We start from the raw sequence: 5,000 nt of genomic DNA, 5'->3' as shown, positions 1-5,000 counted from the left end.
CTTCTCCCCGGTGCCCTGCCCGGAGGCCGGGCAGGTCCGGGGGCCTTCGGCGCGGGCGGCGGGATGCTCCCGCGGGGGAGACGAGCCGTGCTGGGCCCCGGGAGGGAGGCCCGGGGTCGACCTGGCGCCGGGGCTCCGGCCCTGGAAGTCCCGATGAGGTTTTTCAAACGGGCCGTGCCCGGGCCTTCGCTCCAGGAGGGCGGACACTTTCGGCGGTTGCCCCCGGTGGCTGGGCCGGGTGCCGCATCTACAATATTGCCAGGAAAGGTCCGCGGAGATTTTCGGGGACACGCTTTTCGGGACCCTAGTTGCCCATCTTGGGTTCCAGGAGGTCGGGCAGGGGTACCTCCGGGACCGGACCGTGCTGCAGGAGGGGGTCAACCCCGGGTTTGGCTCCATGTCGACTGGAGCTCCGGCCCAGGGGCGGGCCGGGCGAGAGTTCCAGGAACCCGGCCGCGATTCCGGCTTCTCCCCGGTGCCCTGCCCGGAGGCCGGGCAGGTCCGGGGGCCTTCGGCGCGGGCGGCGGGCTGCTCCCGCGGGGGAGACGAGCCTCTCTGGGGCCCGGGAGGTTGGCCCTGGGTCGACCTGGCGCCGGGGCTCGGGCTCCGGAAGTCCGTATGAGGTTTTTCAAACGGGCCGTGCCCGGGCCTTCGCTCCAGGAGGGCGGACACTTTCGGCGGTTCGTCCCGGTGGCTGGGCCGGGTGCCGCATCTACAATATTGCCGAGAAAGGTCCGCGGAGATTTTCGGGGACACGGTTTCCGGGACCCTAGATGCCCATCTTGGGTTCCAGGAGCTCGGACGGAGGAACCTCCGGGGCCGGACCGTGCTGCAGGAGGGGTTCAACCGCGAGTTTGGCTCCATGTCGACTGGAGCTCCGGCCCAGGGGCGGGCCGAGCGGCTTGGCCGGGCGAGAGTTCCAGGAGCCCGGCCGCGATTCCGGCTTCTCCCCGGTGCCCTGCCCGGAGGCCGGGCGGGTCCGGGGGCCTTCGGCGCGGGCAGCGGGCTGCTCCCGCGGGGGAGACGAGCCGCCCTAACGCCCGGGAGGGAGGCCCGGGGTCGACCTGGCTCCCGAGCTCCGGCCCTGGAAGTCCGTATGAGGATTTTCAAACGGGCCGTGCCCGGGCCTTCGCTCCAGGAGGCCGGACACTTTCGGCGGTTGCTCCCGGCGGCTGGGCCGGGTGCCGCATCTACAATATTGCCAGGAAAGGTCCGCGGAGATTTTCGGGGACACGGGTTTCGGGACCCTAGATGCCCATCTTGGGTTCCAGGAGCTCGGACGGAGGAACCTCCGGGGCCGGACCGTGCTGCAGGAGAGGTTCAACCGCGAGTTTGGCTCCATGTCGACTGGAGCTCCGGCCCAGGGGCGGGCCGAGCGGCTTGGCCGGGCGAGAGTTCCAGGAGCCCGGCCGCGATTCCGGCTTCTCCCCGGTGCCCTGCCCGGAGGCCGGGCAGGTCCGGGGGCCTTCGGCGAGGGCGGCGGGCTGCTCCCGCGGGGGAGACGAGCCGTGCTGGGCCCCGGGAGGGAGGCCCGCGGTCGACCTGGCGCCGGGGCTCCGGCCCTGGAAGTCCGTATGAGGTTTTTCAAACGGGCCTTGCCCGGGCCTTCGCTCCAGGAGGCCGGACACTTTCGGCGGTTCGTCCCGGTGGCTGGGCCGGGTGCCGCATCTGCAATATTGCCAGGAAAGGTTCGCGGAGATTTTCGAGGACACGGGTTTCGGGACCCTAGATGCCCATCTTGGGTTCCAGGAGCTCGGACGGAGGAACCTCCGGGGCCGGACCGTGCTGCAGGCGAGGGTCAACCCCGAGTTTGGCTCCATGTCGACTGGCGCTCCGGCCCGGGGGGCGGGCCGGGCGGGCAGGCCGGGCGAGAGTTCCAGGAACCCGGCCGCGATTCCGGCTTCGACCCGGTCGACTGCACGGCGGGCGTGCAGGCCGGGGGGCGACTCGCAGGGGCCCTTCCAGGCTGCGGGGCCCAGCGGTTGGAGCCCGGCTACCCCGGCGAGGGGCGGAAGAACCTGCACGGCGCGGCGGGAGAACCCGGCATGCTTCCGCGGGGCAGGCCGGGCAGGAGTTCCAGGAGCCCGGCCACGATTCCTACTTCTCCCCGGTGCCCTGCCCGGAGGCCGGGCGGGCCCGGGGGCCTTCGGCGCGGGCGGCGGGCGGCTTCCGCGGCGGAGACGAGCCTCTCTGGGGCCCGGGAGGTCGGCCCTGGGTCGACCTGGCGCCGGGGCTCGGGCTCCGGAAGTCCGTATGAGGTTTTTGAAACGGGCCTTGCCCGGGCCTTCGCTCCAGGAGGGCGGACACTTTCGGCGGTTGCCCCCGGTGGCTGGGCCGGGTGCCGCATCTACAATATTGCCAGGAAAGGTTCGCGGAGATTTTCGGGGACACGGATTTCGGGACCCTGGATGCCCATCTTGGGTTCCAGGAGGTCGGACGGAGGAACCTCCGGGGCCGGACCGTGCTGCAGGAGGGGGTCAAAACCGAGTTTGGCTCCATGTCGACTGGCGCCCCGGCCCGGGGGGCGGGCCGGGCGGGCAGGCCGGGCGAGAGTTCCAGGAACCCGGCCGCGATTCCGGCTTCGACCCGGTCGACTGCACGGCGGGCGTGCAGGCCGGCGGCGACTCGCAGGGCCCCTTCCACGCTGCGGGGCCCAGCGGTTGGAGCCCGGCTACCCCGGCGAGGGGCGGAAGAACCTGCACGGCGCGGCGGGAGAACCCGGCATGCTTCCGCGGGGCAGGCCGGGCAGGAGTTCCAGGAGCCCGGCCACGATTCCTACTTCTCCCCGGTGCCCTGCCCGGAGGCCGGGCGGGCCCGGGGGCCTTCGCCGCGGGCGGCGGGCGGCTTCCGCGGCGGAGACGAGCCTCTCTGGGGCCCGGGAGGTCGGCCCTGGGTCGACCTGGCGCCGGGGCTCGGGCTCCGGAAGTCCGTATGAGGTTTTTGAAACGGGCCTTGCCCGGGCCTTCGCTCCAGGAGGGCGGACACTTTCGGCGGTTGCCCCCGGTGGCTGGGCCGGGTGCCGCATCTACAATATTGCCAGGAAAGGTTCGCGGAGATTTTCGGGGACACGGATTTCGGGACCCTAGATGCCCATCTTGGGTTCCAGGAGGTCGGACGGAGGAACCTCCGGGGCCGGACCGTGCTGCAGGAGGGGGTCAAAACCGAGTTTGGCTCCAAGTCGACTGGAGCCCCGGCCCGGGGGGCGGGCCGGGCGGGCAGGCCGGGCGAGAGTTCCAGGAACCCGGCCGCGATTCCGGCTTCGACCCGGTCGACTGCACGGCGGGCGTGCAGGCCGGGGGGCGACTCGCAGGGGCCCTTCCAGGCTGCGGGGCCCAGCGGTTGGAGCCCGGCTACCCCGGCGAGGGGCGGAAGAACCTGCACGGCGCGGCGGGAGAACCCGGCATGCTTCCGCGTGGCAGGCCGGGCAGGAGTTCCAGGAGCCCGGCCACGATTCCTACTTCTCCCCGGTGCCCTGCCCGGAGGCCGGGCGGGCCCGGGGGCCTTCGGCGCGGGCGGCGGGCGGCTTCCGCGGCGGAGACGAGCCTCTCTGGGGCCCGGGAGGTCGGCCCTGGGTCGACCTGGCGCCGGGGCTCGGGCTCCGGAAGTCCGTATGAGGTTTTTGAAACGGGCCTTGCCCGGGCCTTCGCTCCAGGAGGGCGGACACTTTCGGCGGTTGCCCCCGGTGGCTGGGCCGGGTGCCGCATCTACAATATTGCCAGGAAAGGTTCGCGGAGATTTTCGGGGACACGGATTTCGGGACCCTGGATGCCCATCTTGGGTTCCAGGAGGTCGGACGGAGGAACCTCCGGGGCCGGACCGTGCTGCAGGAGGGGGTCAAAACCGAGTTTGGCTCCATGTCGACTGGCGCCCCGGCCCGGGGGGCGGGCCGGGCGGGCAGGCCGGGCGAGAGTTCCAGGAACCCGGCCGCGATTCCGGCTTCGACCCGGTCGACTGCACGGCGGGCGTGCAGGCCGGCGGCGACTCGCAGGGCCCCTTCCACGCTGCGGGGCCCAGCGGTTGGAGCCCGGCTACCCCGGCGAGGGGCGGAAGAACCTGCACGGCGCGGCGGGAGAACCCGGCATGCTTCCGCGTGGCAGGCCGGGCAGGAGTTCCAGGAGCCCGGCCACGATTCCTACTTCTCCCCGGTGCCCTGCCCGGAGGCCGGGCGGGCCCGGGGGCCTTCGGCGCGGGCGGCGGGCGGCTTCCGCGGCGGAGACGAGCCTCTCTGGGGCCCGGGAGGTCGGCCCTGGGTCGACCTGGCGCCGGGGCTCGGGCTCCGGAAGTCCGTATGAGGTTTTTGAAACGGGCCTTGCCCGGGCCTTCGCTCCAGGAGGGCGGACACTTTCGGCGGTTGCCCCCGGTGGCTGGGCCGGGTGCCGCATCTACAATATTGCCAGGAAAGGTTCGCGGAGATTTTCGGGGACACGGATTTCGGGACCCTGGATGCCCATCTTGGGTTCCAGGAGGTCGGACGGAGGAACCTCCGGGGCCGGACCGTGCTGCAGGAGGGGGTCAAAACCGAGTTTGGCTCCAAGTCGACTGGAGCCCCGGCCCGGGGGGCGGGCCGGGCGGGCAGGCCGGGCGAGAGTTCCAGGAACCCGGCCGCGATTCCGGCTTCGACCCGGTCGACTGCACGGCGGGCGTGCAGGCCGGGGGGCGACTCGCAGGGGCCCTTCCACGCTGCGGGGCCCAGCGGTTGGAGCCCGGCTACCCCGGCGAGGGGCGGAAGAACCTGCACGGCGCGGCGGGAGAACCCGGCATGCTTCCGCGGGGCAGGCCGGGCAGGAGTTCCAGGAGCCCGGCCACGATTCCTACTTCTCCCCGGTGCCCTGCGCGGAGGCCGGGCGGGCCCGGGGGCCTTCGGCGCGGGCATCAGGCGGCTTCCGCGGCGGAGACGTGCCTCTCTGGGGCCCGGGAGGTCGGCCCTGGGTCGACCTGGCGCCCGGGCTCGCGCTCCGGAAGTCCGTATGAGGTTTTTCAAACGGGCCTTGCCCGGGCCT

The sequence above is a fragment of the Alligator mississippiensis genome, chromosome 14, assembly GCF_030867095.1.
Source record: "Alligator mississippiensis isolate rAllMis1 chromosome 14, rAllMis1, whole genome shotgun sequence".
Lineage (NCBI taxonomy): Eukaryota > Metazoa > Chordata > Crocodylia > Alligatoridae > Alligator > Alligator mississippiensis.
Note: the sequence above shows the minus strand (reverse complement) of the source record.